Genomic DNA, 13,891 nt, shown 5'->3' with positions numbered 1-13,891 from the left:
CGAATTTCCCTTTCCCCTCCAAAGGAAGGAGGAGATCGCTTCATTGAGCGAATTTAGTGCCCACTGCGGTAGCTCACAGGCCCCCAAAACATGATTAATTTTTGACAGTATTAAGGCATTGATGACAATTACCTTTCCTCTCAGGCTTAAACCCCTACTTCTCCATAAATTAAGTGTATTTTCTACCTTTTTTACAAGTTCTCTCCACCCTAAGTCCCTGGCTTCCCCTTCATTTTTACCAATGTATACACCCAGTATTTTCCTGTATTCTTTAGTGCTAAAACCCCAATTATTTTTTAAACTATTTTTACCGAATTCCATCATTTCTGACTTATTTCTGTTAACCTTAGCTCCTGATGCTTTTTCATATCTTTCTAGATGTTTTATAATATAATTTAAATTTTCTTCATTTTTAAACATTATATTGATATCATCCGCAAATTGTGCTATTTTAACGACTTTGTCTCTATATGTTTTTATACCTATAATATTCTTATCATTCATTATACTTAAAGCTAGTGGCTCAGCAACAATACTGTATAAAAGAGCTGAAAGCGGGCATCCTTGCCTTACCGATCTTTTTAATTTGATCTTTTCTGTTAGTTGTCCATTTATCTTTATTTGACTGTATGCGTTATCGTATAATAATTTAATCCATCTAATAAAGCCTTCACCGTATCCAAATCTTTTTAAAGTTTTATATAAGAAAAGATGTTCTACTCTGTCGAATGCTTTCTCCAAATCAATTCCGAGCAGATACCCCCCCTGTGCTGCCATTGTCCTGACGGTATCCTTTATTGTAAGGATCGTATCTATGATGTCTCTATCTGGTATGCCGTATGCCTGTGTATTACCAATAATGGTTCCTATTGTAAGTTTAAGCCTGTTTGCCAGTGTTTTGGTCAGTATCTTGTAATCTGTATTGAGTAAACTTATTGGTCTATAGTTTGTTATATCCTGTTTTGAACCTTTATTTTTGTAGATAAGTGAAATTATTCCTGCAGTGAATGTATTGGATGTTCTCTGTTCCCGTTCCATTGAGTGGTACAATGACAGCAACAGGGGAGCTATCTGCTCTTTGAAACAAATATAAAATTCTGCTGTTAAACCATCTACCCCTGGACTTTTGTTTTTATTTAAGCTATCTATTGCCGTCTTTATCTCATTAATAGTAATTTGTGCATCAGACCATTCCTTATCCTCCACTGAAATACTAGTTTGGATATTTGATAACAACTTGTCTACCTCTTCGCTATTGCTATATCCATTATCAAATAATTCTTTATAAAACTCTGTAGTTACTCTTAGTATATTTTCTTGATCGTCATATTCTTTTCCAGTTATATCGTTGATTTTTTCTATTATAGTTTTGTTTTGTTTTTGCTTTTCGAGCCCCAAAAAATATGCGGTGCATTTTTCTCCTTCTACTAAATTTTTAACTCTGCTTCTTATCATTGCACCTCTGCATTTTATTTTTTCTATGTTTCCTAGTTTTGCTTTATATAATTCATAGTTTTCTGTGTTTCTGTTAGGTTCTTTATCAAATAATGCTATTTCATGATTGATTAATTTTCTTAGTCGATTTTCTTCCAGCTCCTCTCTCCACTTTTTCTCTTTACTATAATTTATACTACTTCTTTTAATTCTTTGCTTTAGAATTTCCCACTTTTCTATAAAATTATTTTCTATTTTCATTTCAATTTTTGCATAATCAAGCAGTTTTGTGATTTTTTTAACGTAAGTTGAATCTGCCAGGAGGCTGGAGTTGAAGCACCAGGTACCTCCCCCCCTGAAACCTCCTGCAGCACCCAAGTAACACTCAATTGTTGCGTGATCACTCCATGCGTTATAATTATATTGTATTTTATTGATCTGTTTTGTTGCTTCAGGGGCCGCTAGACATAAATCTATTCTGGCTTGTTTCATTTTTCCCTGCACAACCTGTCTTCTGGAGTACTCTTTCTTGAATGGGTTGTGAATTCTCCATACATCTGTCAAATTGTGAATATTCATTAAATTATATAGCTCAGTTCTGCTTGTGTCATTCTTGTATACATTGTTAATTGATATATCATCCTTAGTTAATGCGATATTGAAATCTCCTATTATTATGGTTCTATGATCTATCCATCTGCTTATACTATTTAGAAACATTTTCCTTTCCTTTTCACAGTTACTGGCATATATGTTAACAATTCTGTATGTTCTATTGTTTATGCAAACATCTATAATAAGTATTCTACCTTTCTTGTCATGATATATTAACTTGCTATTGGTACTTATAGTCTTTTTTACTAAAATAGCTACGCCACAAGATTTACTTGTGCCGTTGCTAAAAAAGACATCTCCTTCCCACATTTTGCTTGCTGCCACCACGCTATCCCCTTCCCACCTTGTCTCCTGTAAGCAGAGAATGTCACACTTGCTTTTAAGTAAAATGGCGGTCATCCTGCCATAAGTGCGGAGTCCATTGACATTAAGGGAGTGCAGCAGAAACATGGTCAGACCAAAAAAACCTTTAAACAGCCAATTTTCCCTCAAGATTTTTTACCTCTCCCTCCTTCTTTCTTCTGTTTTTTCTTCATCGCAGCATCTTTTATTGAGGTGTGCTTTTTCCGAATATTTTTTATTGTGGCAAAGTCCATTTCCGAGTCACTGTTTGATCTACTCTGAGGAGGGAAGGTGGAGGGCACATTTAAGGTAGGTACCCTGGTGGATGTGGCTGCCGCCGGCTGCAATTCTCTTGGGGTATCCCCCACCTCCATTGATTCCAGGAGTTGAGAAGGCTCCGGCTCCTTTTCGGACCCGTTTCCTCCTCCATCCTTTCCTCTCTGCTGTGGGCCTGAGTCAGTGCTCATGTCATTCAGACTTGAACCAAGCCTTGTGCCTGGGCTCTGCACCACTTTAGGAGGGCTCTGGGTTCTCTGAGGGGCGTAACCCTCACCAGCAGCCTGCTTGGCGGCGCCACTACCCACCTCGTCATCTTCCTCCTCATCCTCCGTTCCTCCCTCACTTAAACCTTCCATCTCACTGTACAGCTCCTCAGATCCAGATTCCACCACAATATCCTCATCACTATAATTACAATTACATTCATCAATTTTGTTCCAACACACCTCACATTTCTGTATCTTATTAGGTTTCCTGTTGCACTCCCTTGCATAATGCCCCTGGACACCACACTTATGGCAGGAGAACTCAGGACAGTCCCTTAGGATGTGCCCCGGCTGGAGGCACATCCTACACACCCTAGCCTGCCTATCATGTATGACCCTGAAATATTCCGGTCCCATTGCTGTGTCAAACCGTGCTGAATAAGGCAGAGATTGGACTTTATCTGTAAACTTTACTTTGAGAAACCGCGTCCCATCAGCAATTTGCGTACCCGGCCACATCCTCCTCCTTATAGTTGATGCAGCTGAGACTCCCCACCCTTCTAGCTTTTGTAAAATTTCCTCATCTCTGATGTAAGCTGGTAAGCTTAAAAAAGAAACCATGAGTTCATCATTACACAGATCTTTGACATGCACTGTGTTGTCCCCAATTTTGAAACCATCTAGGATTCTCTCTTTCCCTTTGATGTGTGACATGGTAATTTCATATTTCTGCGGCCCTGTCGCCCTACAGGCTATTAAACCTCCACACAGTGCTCTTATGCATCTCATTAATTCGAGAACTGGGACTTCATCCTGCCCAGTTACCTCGACACTGACCGTCAGTTCTCTGTCATACTTGTGGTCGCCACCCGCAGATTTCGCCGCTCCATGTCGCTGCTGCAGCTGCCTTTCCCCACCAGACGCCGCATCTCTTTCCGCCGCCAATTCTCTCTCACTCTCCGTCGCCTCTCCAGTAGCTCCTCGCTGCCCAGGTCTTCTCGGAACCACGTCTTCAGCTCTGTTCTTCAGGCCACCAGCTCTCGTTGCCTGTGGACCGGCTCCAGCGCTCATCTCCTCTGAATCAGCCGCTGCTCGCCGTCTTTCCCCCGCTGTCGCTGCGGAAGCCGCTCTCGCATTTCCCTCCGGCAGTTTTCCTTCCGACTTCTTCATGTTTCGTTTCTGATTGTTTCTTTTAACAAGCAACCATTTTTCATTTTCTTCACCTGTTTGTGCGTTTATGTCAAGTCCGTTTTCCATGCTCGTAATCTGAAATCCGTTTGCAGAGTTCAAATCCATTTGGTCCGTCCGAAAGTTTTCCATTAGGAAAAAAAAAAATCAAATTGACCTCCCCCGATCAGTATAAAAACTGTCGGGGGGAAAAAATGTTCACTCTAAAAACGAACCAAAAATGCACGGAAAATAAGGAAGAACAATGAAAAAGGCTGAAAAAAACGAAAGAAATGGGAAAAGCGGAGTCCGCGACCTCCGTGTGTCGTGCTGTCAGCGTACCGTCTGATTGGCGCATGCGTGTTCAGAGTGGTATGGCCGTAAGCCCTTGACTCTGACACACATGGGCTCTATATCCATTTCACACACTTTACAACCTCAGAAAAAAAGTGATGCGCAACAGCCTCAGGGTCTTTTCACACGCCAAATACGTGTCCTGTCAATAAAAGAAAAGAATGTTGATGTCATCGAGAGAAAAGTACTGCACCTGCCATCTGTCTTCTTCAAATTAACCACTGCATGACATTCCATTCCAAAGCTGCAGAGGGCGCTTCAAGAAAAGGTGTGTGAGGGAAGCTCGCTCATGCTGGTCCCCAAAGACTCAAAGCGGCCCTTTCCTCACAAAGAAACAAAAAAGCTTACAGCATCTGGTATTCATAGGCGGTCTTCCATCCAAGTACTAACCAGTCCCGACCCTGCTTAGCTTCCAAGATCAGACGAGATCGGGCGTGTTCAGAGTGGTATGGCCGTAAGCCCTTGACGCTCACACACATGGGCTCTATATCCATTTCACACACTTTACAACCTCAGAAAAAAAGTGATGCGCAAAAGCCACAGGGTCTTTTCACACGCCAAATCGGTGTCCTGTCAATAAAAGAAAAGAATGTTGATGTCATCGAGACGAAAGTACTGCATCTGCCATCTGTCTTCTTCAAATTAACCACTGCATGACATTCCATTCCAAAGCTGCAGAGGGCGCTTCAAGAAAAGGTGTGTGAGGGAAGCTCGCTCATGCTGGTCCCCAAAGACTCAAAGCGGCCCTTTCCTCACAATGAAACAAAAAAGCTTACAGCACCTGGTATTCCCAGGCGGTCTTCCATCCAAGTACTAACCAGGCCCGACCCTGCTAAGCTTCCGAGATCAGACGAGATCGGGCGTGTTCAGAGTGGTATGGCCGTAAGCCCTTGACTCTCACACACATGGGCTCTATATCCATTTCACTCACTTTACAACCTCAAAAAAAATGTGATGTGCAACAGCCTCACAGTCTTTTTACACACCAAATAGTTGTCCTGTCAATACAAAGAAAAGAATGTTGATGTCATCTCGAGAAAAGTACTGCATCTGCCATCTGTCTTCTTCAAATTAACCACTGCATGACATTCCATTCGAAAGCTGTGGAGGGCGCTTCAAGAAAAGGTGTGTGAGGGAAGCTCGCTCATGCTGGTCCCCAAACACTCAAAGCTGCCCTTTCCTCACAATGAAACAAAAAAGCTTACAGCACCTGGTATTCCCAGGCGGTCTCCCATCCAAGTACTAAACAGGCCTGACCCTGCTTAGCTTCCGAGATCAGACGAGATCGGGCGTGTTCAGAGTGGTATGGCCGTAAGCCCTTGACTCTGACACACATGGGCTCTATATCCATTTCACACACTTTACAACCTCAGAAAAAAAGTGACGCGCAACAGCCTCAGGGTCTTTTCACACGCCAAATACGTGTCCTGTCAATAAAAGAAAAGAATGTTGATGTCATCGAGAGAAAAGTACTGCATCTGCCATCTGTTTTCTTCAAATTAACCACTGCATGACATTCCATTCCAAAGCTGCGGAGGGCGCTTCAAGAAAAGGTGTGTGAGGGAAGCTCGCTCATGCTGGTCCCCAAAGACTCAAAGCGGCCCTTTCCTCACAATGAAACAAAAAAGCTTACAGCACCTGGTATTCCCAGGCGGTCTCCCATCCAAGTACTAAACAGGCCCGACCCTGCTAAGCTTCCGAGATCAGACGAGATCGGGCGTGTTCAGAGTGGTATGGCCGTAAGCCCTTGACTCTTACACACATGGGCTCTATATCCATTTCACTCACTTTACAACCTCAAAAAAATGTGATGTGCAACAGCCTCACGGTCTTTTTACACACCAAATAGTGTTCCTGTCAATACAAAGAAAAGAATGTTGATGTCATCTAGAGAAAAGTACTGCATCGGCAATCTGTCTACTTCAAATTAACCAAAGCATGACATTCCATTACAAAGCTGCGGAGGGCGCTTCAAGAAAAGGTGTGTGAGGGAAGCTCGCTCATGCTGGTCCCCAAAGACTCAAAGCGGCCCTGTCCTCACAATGAAACAAAAAAGCTTACAGCACCTGGTATTCCCAGGCGGTCTCCCATCCAAGTACTAAACAGGCCCGACCCTGCTAAGCTTCCGAGATCAGACGAGATCGGGCGTGTTCAGAGTGGTATGGCCGTAAGCCCTTGACTCTTACACACATGGGCTCTATATCCATTTCACTCACTTTACAACCTCAAAAAAATGTGATGCGCAAAAGCCTCAGGGTCTTTTCACACGCCAAATACGTGTCCTGTCAATAAAAGAAAAGAATGTTGATGTCATCGAGAGAAAAGTACTGCATCTGCCATCTGTCTTCTTCAAATTAACCAAAGCATGACATTCCATTACAAAGCTGCGGAGGGCGCTTCAAGAAAAGGTGTGTGAGGGAAGCTCGCTCATGCTGGTCCCCAAAGACTCAAAGCGGCCCTTTCCTCACAAAGAAACAAAAAAGCTTACAGCATCTGGTATTCCCAGGCGGTCTTCCATCCAAGTACTAACCAGTCCCGACCCTGTTTAGCTTCCGAGATCAGAAGAGATCGGGCGTGTTCAGAGTGGTATGGCCGTAAGCCCTTGACTCTGACACACATGGGCTCTATATCCATTTCACACACTTTACAACCTCAGAAAAAAAGTGATGCGCAAAAGCCTCAGGGTCTTTTCACACGCCAAATACGTGTCCTGTCAATAAAAGAAAAGAATGTTGATGTCATCGAGACAAAAGTACTGCATCTGCCATCTGTCTTCTTCAAATTAACCACTGCATGAAATTCCATTCCAAAGCTGCAGAGGGCGCTTCAAGAAAAGGTGTGTGAGGGAAGCTCGCTCATGCTGGTCCCCAAAGACTCAAAGCGGCCCTTTCCTCACAATGAAACAAAAAAGCTTACAGCACCTGGTATTCCCAGGCGGTCTTCCATCCAAGTACTAACCAGGCCCGACCCTGCTAAGCTTCCGAGATCAGACGAGATCGGGCGTGTTCAGAGTGGTATGGCCGTAAGCCCTTGACTCTCACACACATGGGCTCTATATCCATTTCACTCACTTTACAACCTCAAAAAAAATGTGATGTGCAACAGCCTCACGGTCTTTTTACACACCAAATAGTTGTCCTGTCAATACAAAGAAAAGAATGTTGATGTCATCTAGAGAAAAGTACTGCATCTGCAATCTGTCTACTTCAAATTACACACTGCATGACATTCCATTCGAAAGCTGTGGAGGGCGCTTCAAGAAAAGGTGTGTGAGGGAAGCTCGCTCATGCTGGTCCCCAAACACTCAAAGCTGCCCTTTCCTCACAATGAAACAAAAAAGCTTACAGCACCTGGTATTCCCAGGCGGTCTCCCATCCAAGTACTAACCAGGCCCGACCCTGTTTAGCTTCCGAGATCAGACGAGATCGGGCGTGTTCAGAGTGGTATGGCTGTAAGCCCTTGACTCTCACACACATGGGCTCTATATCCATTTCACTCACTTTACAACCTCAAAAAAAATGTGATGTGCAACAGCCTCACGGTCTTTTTACACACCAAATAGTTGTCCTGTCAATACAAAGAAAAGAATGTTGATGTCATCTCGAGAAAAGTACTGCATCTGCAATCTGTCTACTTCAAATTACACACTGCATGAAATTCCATTCCAAAGCTGCAGAGGGCGCTTCAAGAAAAGGTGTGTGAGGGAAGCTCGCTCATGCTGGTCCCCAAAGTCTCAAAGCGCCCCTTTCCTCACAATGAAACAAAAAAGCTTACAGGACCTGGTATTCCCAGGCGGTCTTCCATCCAAGTACTAACCAGGCCCGACCCTGCTAAGCTTCCGAGATCAGACGAGATCGGGCGTGTTCAGAGTGGTATGGCCGTAAGCCCTTGACTCTCACACACATGGGCTCTATATCCATTTCACTCACTTTACAACCTCAAAAAAAATGTGATGTGCAACAGCCTCACGGTCTTTTTACACACCAAATAGTTGTCCTGTCAATACAAAGAAAAGAATGTTGATGTCATCTCGAGAAAAGTACTGCATCTGCAATCTGTCTACTTCAAATTACACACTGCATGACATTCCATTCGAAAGCTGTGGAGGGCGCTTCAAGAAAAGGTGTGTGAGGGAAGCTCGCTCATGCTGGTCCCCAAACACTCAAAGCTGCCCTTTCCTCACAATGAAACAAAAAAGCTTACAGCACCTGGTATTCCCAGGCGGTCTCCCATCCAAGTACTAAACAGGCCTGACCCTGCTTAGCTTCCGAGATCAGACGAGATCGGGCGTGTTCAGAGTGGTATGGCCGTAAGCCCTTGACTCTGACACACATGGGCTCTATATCCATTTCACACACTTTACAACCTCAGAAAAAAAGTGACGCGCAACAGCCTCAGGGTCTTTTCACACGCCAAATACGTGTCCTGTCAATAAAAGAAAAGAATGTTGATGTCATCGAGAGAAAAGTACTGCATCTGCCATCTGTTTTCTTCAAATTAACCACTGCATGACATTCCATTCCAAAGCTGCGGAGGGCGCTTCAAGAAAAGGTGTGTGAGGGAAGCTCGCTCATGCTGGTCCCCAAAGACTCAAAGCGGCCCTGTCCTCACAATGAAACAAAAAAGCTTACAGCACCTGGTATTCCCAGGCGGTCTCCCATCCAAGTACTAAACAGGCCCGACCCTGCTAAGCTTCCGAGATCAGACGAGATCGGGCGTGTTCAGAGTGGTATGGCCGTAAGCCCTTGACTCTTACACACATGGGCTCTATATCCATTTCACTCACTTTACAACCTCAAAAAAATGTGATGTGCAACAGCCTCACGGTCTTTTTACACACCAAATAGTGTTCCTGTCAATACAAAGAAAAGAATGTTGATGTCATCTAGAGAAAAGTACTGCATCTGCAATCTGTCTACTTCAAATTACACACTGCATGACATTCCATTCGAAAGCTGTGGAGGGCGCTTCAAGAAAAGGTGTGTGAGGGAAGCTCGCTCATGCTGGTCCCCAAAGACTCAAAGCGGCCCTTTCCTCACAATGAAACAAAAAAGCTTACAGCACCTGGTATTCCCAGGCGGTCTCCCATCCAAGTACTAACCAGGCCCGACCCTGCTTAGCTTCCGAGATCAGAAGAGATCGGGCGTGTTCAGAGTGGTATGGCCGTAAGCCCTTGACTCTGACACACATGGGCTCTATATCCATTTCACACACTTTACAACCTCAGAAAAAAAGTGATGCGCAAAAGCCTCAGGGTCTTTTCACACGCCAAATACGTGTCCTGTCAATAAAAGAAAAGAATGTTGATGTCATCGAGAGAAAAGTACTGCATCTGCCATCTGTCTTCTTCAAATTAACCAAAGCATGACATTCCATTACAAAGCTGCGGAGGGCGCTTCAAGAAAAGGTGTGTGAGGGAAGCTCGCTCATGCTGGTCCCCAAAGACTCAAAGCGGCCCTTTCCTCACAAAGAAACAAAAAAGCTTACAGCATCTGGTATTCCCAGGCGGTCTTCCATCCAAGTACTAACCAGTCCCGACCCTGTTTAGCTTCCGAGATCAGAAGAGATCGGGCGTGTTCAGAGTGGTATGGCCGTAAGCCCTTGACTCTGACACACATGGGCTCTATATCCATTTCACACACTTTACAACCTCAGAAAAAAAGTGATGCGCAAAAGCCTCAGGGTCTTTTCACACGCCAAATACGTGTCCTGTCAATAAAAGAAAAGAATGTTGATGTCATCGAGACAAAAGTACTGCATCTGCCATCTGTCTTCTTCAAATTAACCACTGCATGAAATTCCATTCCAAAGCTGCAGAGGGCGCTTCAAGAAAAGGTGTGTGAGGGAAGCTCGCTCATGCTGGTCCACAAACACTCAAAGCTGCCCTTTCCTCACAATGAAACAAAAAAGCTTACAGCACCTGGTATTCCCAGGCGGTCTCCCATCCAAGTAGTAACCAGGCCCGACCCTGCTTAGCTTCCGAGATCAGACGAGATCGGGCGTGTTCAGAGTGGTATGGCCGTAAGCCCTTTACTCTTACAAACATGGGCTCTATATCCATTTCACACACTTTACAACCTCAGAAAAAAAGTGATGCCCAACAGCCTCAGGGTCTTTTCACACGCCAAATCGGTGTCCTGTCAATAAAAGAAAAGAATGTTGATGTCATCGAGAGAAAAGTACTGCATCTGCCATCTGTCTTCTTCAAATTAACCACTGCATGAAATTCCATTCCAAAGCTGCAGAGGGCGCTTCAAGAAAAGGTGTGTGAGGGAAGCTCGCTCATGCTGGTCCCCAAAGACTCAAAGCTGCCCTTTCCTCACAAAGAAACAAAATAGCTTACAGCACCTGGTATTCCCAGGCGGTCTTCCATCCAAGTACTAACCAGGCCCGACCCTGCTAAGCTTCCGAGATCAGACGAGATCGGGCGTGTTCAGAGTGGTACGGCCGTAAGCCCTTGACTCTCACACACATGGGCTCTATATCCATTTCACTCACTTTACAACCTCAAAAAAAATGTGATGTGCAACAGCCTCACGGTCTTTTTACACACCAAATAGTTGTCCTGTCAATACAAAGAAAAGAATGTTGATGTCATCCAGAGAAAAGTACTGCATCTGCAATCTGTCTACTTCAAATTACACACTGCATGACATTCCATTCGAAAGCTGTGGAGGGCGCTTCAAGAAAAGGTGTGTGAGGGAAGCTCGCTCATGCTGGTCCCCAAACACTCAAAGCTGCCCTTTCCTCACAATGAAACAAAAAAGCTTACAGCACCTGGTATTCCCAGGCGGTCTCCCATCCAAGTACTAACCAGGCCCAACCCTGCTTAGCTTCCGAGATCAGACGAGATCGGGCGTGTTCAGAGTGGTATGGCCGTAAGCCCTTTACTCTTACACACATGGGCTCTATATCCATTTCACACACTTTACAACCTCAGAAAAAAAGTGATGCCCAACAGCCTCAGGGTCTTTTCACACGCCAAATCGGTGTCCTGTCAATAAAAGAAAAGAATGTTGATGTCATTGAGAGAAAAGTACTGCATCTGCCATCTGTCTTCTTCAAATTAACCACTGCATGAAATTCCATTCCAAAGCTGCAGAGGGCGCTTCAAGAAAAGGTGTGTGAAGGAAGCTCGCTCATGCTGGTCCCCAAAGACTCAAAGCTGCCCTTTCCTCACAAAGAAAAAAAAAAGCTTACAGCACCTCGTATTCCCAGGCGGTCTTCCATCCAAGTACTAACCAGGCCCAACCCTGCTCAGCTTCCGAGATCAGACGAGATCGGGCGTGTTCAGAGTGGTATGGCCGTAAGCCCTTGACTGTGACACATATGGGCTCTATATCCATTTCACACACTTTACAACCTCAGAAAAAAAGTGATGCGCAACAGCCTCAGGGTTTTTTCACACGCCAAATAGGTGTCCTGTCAATACAACGAAAAGAATGTTAATGTCATCGAGAGAGAACTACTGCATCTGCCATCTGTCTTCTTCAAATTAACCACTGCATGACATTCCATTCGAAAGCTGTGGAGGGCGCTTCAAGAAAAGTTGTGTGAGGGAAGCTCGCTCATGCTGGTCCCCAAAGACTCAAAGCTGCCCTTTCCTCACAATGAAACAAAAAACCTTACAGCACCTGGTATTCCCAGGCGGTCTCCCATCCAAGTACTAACCAGGCCCGACCCTGCTTAGCAGCCGAGATCCGGCGTGTTCAGAGTGGTAAGGCCGTAAGCCCTTGACTCTGACATACATGGGCTCTATGTCCATTTCACTCACTTTACAACCTCAGAAAAAACGTGATGCGCAACAGCCTCAGGGACTTTTCACACGTCAAATAGGTGTCCTGTCAATATAAAGAAAAGAATGTTGATGTCATCTAGAGAAAAGTACTGCATCTGCCATCTGTCTTCTTCAAATTAACCACTGCATGACATTCAATTTCAAAGCTGCGGAAAGGCGCTTCAAGAAGAAGTGCGTGAGGGAAGCTCGCTCATGCTGGTCCCCAAAGACTCAAAGCTGCCCTTTCCTCAAGCTGAAGTTAAAAGAATTGCAAATTAATCCTTCACATGTACTTGTTCACAGAGATGGATGAAATAAAAATTGAATATATTCTAGTATTATAAAAATACAATGAACTAAATTATTAACAATGAGTAAGAGGATTTTCAAAACAAAACAAACAGTGTCTTTCTTGGTTCTGAACTTTCGTTTCACTGAAAATAAAAATCTTTTTTAGTTGGATAGTTTCACATAAAATACCCTCAAGTCATCCTTTACACCTCAATTGTAAGGAAAAAAAGTTTCCTCCACAAAAGATAACCCTTTTGTTTTTTTAAAATATACATCATATTTAATCCCTTTCAGAATCCTTAAGTTACCTTCTAAACCGGTATTCTTTAATTTACAACAACTAAAACTCAATATTTTACCTGTGGGCACACACACATTCATATGAAACACCTTAAATTTAATTTTTACCTGTTTCAGGCCTGTTTATTGAAGCTCGTGTGCGGTCGGGGCTTCACAACTGTAATGGCCGCTTCACTCGCAGCTGAGCACACAATAAAAGCAAGTGCATGTGTATGTTAGTCCTCAAAAATCCAGGGTTTTATTAGAAGGGGGAGAACGGGAATGGAGGATGAGAGTCTGAATGGTAATGGCAATGGCGGTGGAAGTCACAATCCAAACACTCACACGCAATGGCGGGACAGCGAAAGTCACGAAGAAGAAAACACAGCAGGACAGGGCACAGCAGAACAGCAGAGCCATCGGATGGAAACCCGTCTCTCTCTCTCCAATGTCCGTCTCCTTCAAGCATATTATCTTGATTTAGCCACAATTATCAAACATTATCTCGTGTCGAATTCGCATTACCTTTACTTTCGCTCCAAAAATATTACAACGCTAAAGCTACGATCTGCAGGCACATTAGCACGGAATGCTATCCCTAGCTAGCACGTCGCTAACCATGTACACATCCAGTCTCTTTTCACTATAACAGTTAGATAAAGCGCAAATACAGGCATAAATATTCACCTCTCGAAGGTCACACAGAAGTTTATATCAGGACCACCAGTCGTCGACGTCCAAAATAAACTTAAATGCTCTCCACACAAACGATGCCTCCCCTCTTAACTCTCTGATCATTGCCTCTGTTTCTCTCCCCATGCGCGCTAACTACTCACCTCACAAACCTGCGCCACTAGTCCCACCCCTTACACAGTAACTTTCCTCTCATTGGCTTTTGCGGTCTTAATACACCCAAAGATAAGACAGGAATGAAATGATTGACAGGTAACAATTGAGGTTACATATAAACACGGCTTCTTCCCCTCTCCTTATTCTCAGATCACTGATCTTTTACAGACTCAGAGAACTTAAAGACCTTTATATGAATTTATTTTTTAACTGTAAATAGTTTTACTTTTTAAATGTTACATATTATATTTATGCTTTTAACCTGCTCACATTATAACCAATTTTAAAGATCATGAAC

At 43.9% G+C, this 13,891-nt stretch overlaps 16 non-coding genes and 2 pseudogenes across 16 annotated transcripts; all 18 read right to left on the bottom strand.

Annotated features, from left to right (window-relative positions):
• Positions 1-4,738: 4,738 nt before the first annotated feature.
• LOC147263776 (5S ribosomal RNA) lies at positions 4,739-4,857 on the bottom strand (annotated as a pseudogene).
• A 309-nt stretch (positions 4,858-5,166) lies between these two features.
• LOC147263775 (5S ribosomal RNA) lies at positions 5,167-5,285 on the bottom strand. Its single transcript, XR_015113773.1, has one exon. It is a non-coding gene; the product is annotated as a 5S ribosomal RNA (ribosomal RNA).
• Positions 5,286-5,595: 310 nt separating this feature from the next.
• On the bottom strand, positions 5,596-5,714 carry LOC147263774 (5S ribosomal RNA). The gene has a single exon (XR_015113592.1). It is a non-coding gene; the product is annotated as a 5S ribosomal RNA (ribosomal RNA).
• A 309-nt stretch (positions 5,715-6,023) lies between these two features.
• LOC147263773 (5S ribosomal RNA) lies at positions 6,024-6,142 on the bottom strand. The gene has a single exon (XR_015114265.1). It is a non-coding gene; the product is annotated as a 5S ribosomal RNA (ribosomal RNA).
• A 309-nt stretch (positions 6,143-6,451) lies between these two features.
• LOC147263772 (5S ribosomal RNA) lies at positions 6,452-6,570 on the bottom strand. The gene has a single exon (XR_015114264.1). It is a non-coding gene; the product is annotated as a 5S ribosomal RNA (ribosomal RNA).
• A 308-nt stretch (positions 6,571-6,878) lies between these two features.
• Positions 6,879-6,997, bottom strand: LOC147263771 (5S ribosomal RNA). Its single transcript, XR_015114873.1, has one exon. It is a non-coding gene; the product is annotated as a 5S ribosomal RNA (ribosomal RNA).
• Positions 6,998-7,306: 309 nt separating this feature from the next.
• LOC147263770 (5S ribosomal RNA) lies at positions 7,307-7,425 on the bottom strand. The gene has a single exon (XR_015113772.1). It is a non-coding gene; the product is annotated as a 5S ribosomal RNA (ribosomal RNA).
• Positions 7,426-7,735: 310 nt separating this feature from the next.
• LOC147263769 (5S ribosomal RNA) lies at positions 7,736-7,854 on the bottom strand. Its single transcript, XR_015115514.1, has one exon. It is a non-coding gene; the product is annotated as a 5S ribosomal RNA (ribosomal RNA).
• Positions 7,855-8,164: 310 nt separating this feature from the next.
• LOC147263768 (5S ribosomal RNA) lies at positions 8,165-8,283 on the bottom strand. The gene has a single exon (XR_015115229.1). It is a non-coding gene; the product is annotated as a 5S ribosomal RNA (ribosomal RNA).
• A 310-nt stretch (positions 8,284-8,593) lies between these two features.
• Positions 8,594-8,712, bottom strand: LOC147263767 (5S ribosomal RNA). Its single transcript, XR_015113591.1, has one exon. It is a non-coding gene; the product is annotated as a 5S ribosomal RNA (ribosomal RNA).
• Positions 8,713-9,021: 309 nt separating this feature from the next.
• Positions 9,022-9,140, bottom strand: LOC147263766 (5S ribosomal RNA). The gene has a single exon (XR_015114263.1). It is a non-coding gene; the product is annotated as a 5S ribosomal RNA (ribosomal RNA).
• Positions 9,141-9,449: 309 nt separating this feature from the next.
• On the bottom strand, positions 9,450-9,568 carry LOC147263765 (5S ribosomal RNA). Its single transcript, XR_015115497.1, has one exon. It is a non-coding gene; the product is annotated as a 5S ribosomal RNA (ribosomal RNA).
• Positions 9,569-9,877: 309 nt separating this feature from the next.
• LOC147263764 (5S ribosomal RNA) lies at positions 9,878-9,996 on the bottom strand. Its single transcript, XR_015114871.1, has one exon. It is a non-coding gene; the product is annotated as a 5S ribosomal RNA (ribosomal RNA).
• A 309-nt stretch (positions 9,997-10,305) lies between these two features.
• On the bottom strand, positions 10,306-10,424 carry LOC147263763 (5S ribosomal RNA). The gene has a single exon (XR_015113164.1). It is a non-coding gene; the product is annotated as a 5S ribosomal RNA (ribosomal RNA).
• Positions 10,425-10,733: 309 nt separating this feature from the next.
• LOC147263762 (5S ribosomal RNA) lies at positions 10,734-10,852 on the bottom strand. The gene has a single exon (XR_015114932.1). It is a non-coding gene; the product is annotated as a 5S ribosomal RNA (ribosomal RNA).
• A 310-nt stretch (positions 10,853-11,162) lies between these two features.
• On the bottom strand, positions 11,163-11,281 carry LOC147263761 (5S ribosomal RNA). Its single transcript, XR_015115416.1, has one exon. It is a non-coding gene; the product is annotated as a 5S ribosomal RNA (ribosomal RNA).
• A 309-nt stretch (positions 11,282-11,590) lies between these two features.
• Positions 11,591-11,709, bottom strand: LOC147263760 (5S ribosomal RNA). The gene has a single exon (XR_015115173.1). It is a non-coding gene; the product is annotated as a 5S ribosomal RNA (ribosomal RNA).
• A 310-nt stretch (positions 11,710-12,019) lies between these two features.
• LOC147263759 (5S ribosomal RNA) lies at positions 12,020-12,128 on the bottom strand (annotated as a pseudogene).
• Between the last annotated feature and the right edge of the window lie 1,763 nt (positions 12,129-13,891).

Source organism: Aulostomus chinensis, chromosome 4 (genome assembly GCF_037954235.1).
Source record: "Aulostomus chinensis isolate RoL2024-O1b breed Wild chromosome 4, RoL_Achi_v1.0, whole genome shotgun sequence".
Lineage (NCBI taxonomy): Eukaryota > Metazoa > Chordata > Actinopteri > Syngnathiformes > Aulostomidae > Aulostomus > Aulostomus chinensis.
This window is presented reverse-complemented; position numbering and strand designations above follow the sequence as displayed.